At 64.9% G+C, this 1,024-nt stretch overlaps 1 protein-coding gene across 1 annotated transcript in view; it reads left to right on the top strand.

Annotated features, from left to right (window-relative positions):
• Positions 1-1,024, top strand: part of SLC22A8 (solute carrier family 22 (organic anion transporter), member 8) — a 25,651-nt gene that overhangs the window by 20,528 nt on the left and 4,099 nt on the right. The window lies entirely within an intron of this gene.

The raw sequence follows: 1,024 nt of genomic DNA, 5'->3' as shown, positions 1-1,024 counted from the left end.
AGTGAACACAAAAAGATACAGAGATGGGATGGGACCCCCATTTGGAAATGAGAAATAGAAGCTTCTAGAGGGGTGGGCAACCTGGGGGTGAGAGGGGTGGGAAGAGGGTTCAGGGTGGAGCCAGGAAATGTCCTCAGCCGGGATGGGAGCAGAGAAGGAGCCAAGAGCTGAAATAACGGCGGGATCACCAGGGGGCGGTCGAGAGCCTGCGCCCTTTGTTGTGACACTTGGGACAAGCCCCGCCCCCTCTGAGCCTCAAGGTTCTTCTAAGCAAAACGACGCTGCCTGTCGCGCAGTTGCACGCGCTGGCCCACAGGGACGGTCACTAACGGTGAGAGTCACTGACATGAGGCTCAGGGAGGGGGCGGTCAGGCCCTGCCTGGTGAGGGGGCGGGGTGGGGGCGCTGACAATCTTGGGGAGAGCAGGCTGAGAAAACTGTCAGGGCAGACACAGACCCACAGGCGGGAGGGGGTAGCAACAGGCCCGGGAGCCACCTCTCTCAGCTGAGGCCAGGGGACCAGGGCCACTCCCCCAGGGCCTCGCGGGGCCAGGCCTGGTGCCTGCAGGGCTACCCCCGAGTGACTTCAACTCAGACCAGACTTTCCCAAGCATCACTCCTTTCTCCCCACACCCAGTGGCCCTCGGGGCTGCTCAGGGCGAGCCAACCCCAAAGCATAGCCCGGAGGTGAGGGCACCCCCTTGCCCATCCCAGGACCCTGGTGTGCTCGCATCCCCACCTCCCCACACACACCCCAGCAGAGCGGGTCCATTGCGGGGAGAATTCAGGTCCTCCAGCCCGTTCCCTAGACCACACCCCAACCTTCGCTCCCTTCCCAAGCTGCCCTCACCCAGGATGGGGAATGCAGCCCGAGGAAGGCGGGGAGGTGGACATGCAGACCCGCCAGCTGAGCGGCTGCAAGCATGCCATCCCCGCCCCAGGCCCGCTGCCCGGCCGAGCACCCCAGGCTCCCAGCTGAGGAGGACACCCCAGGGGAGCCAGCAGCCGGTGGGGGCAGAGGAAGG

Source organism: Myotis davidii, unplaced genomic scaffold (genome assembly GCF_000327345.1).
Source record: "Myotis davidii unplaced genomic scaffold, ASM32734v1 scaffold826, whole genome shotgun sequence".
NCBI lineage: Eukaryota > Metazoa > Chordata > Mammalia > Chiroptera > Vespertilionidae > Myotis > Myotis davidii.
The sequence above is the reverse complement of the archived record's forward strand: the minus strand, read 5'-3'. Positions and strand labels throughout refer to the sequence as shown.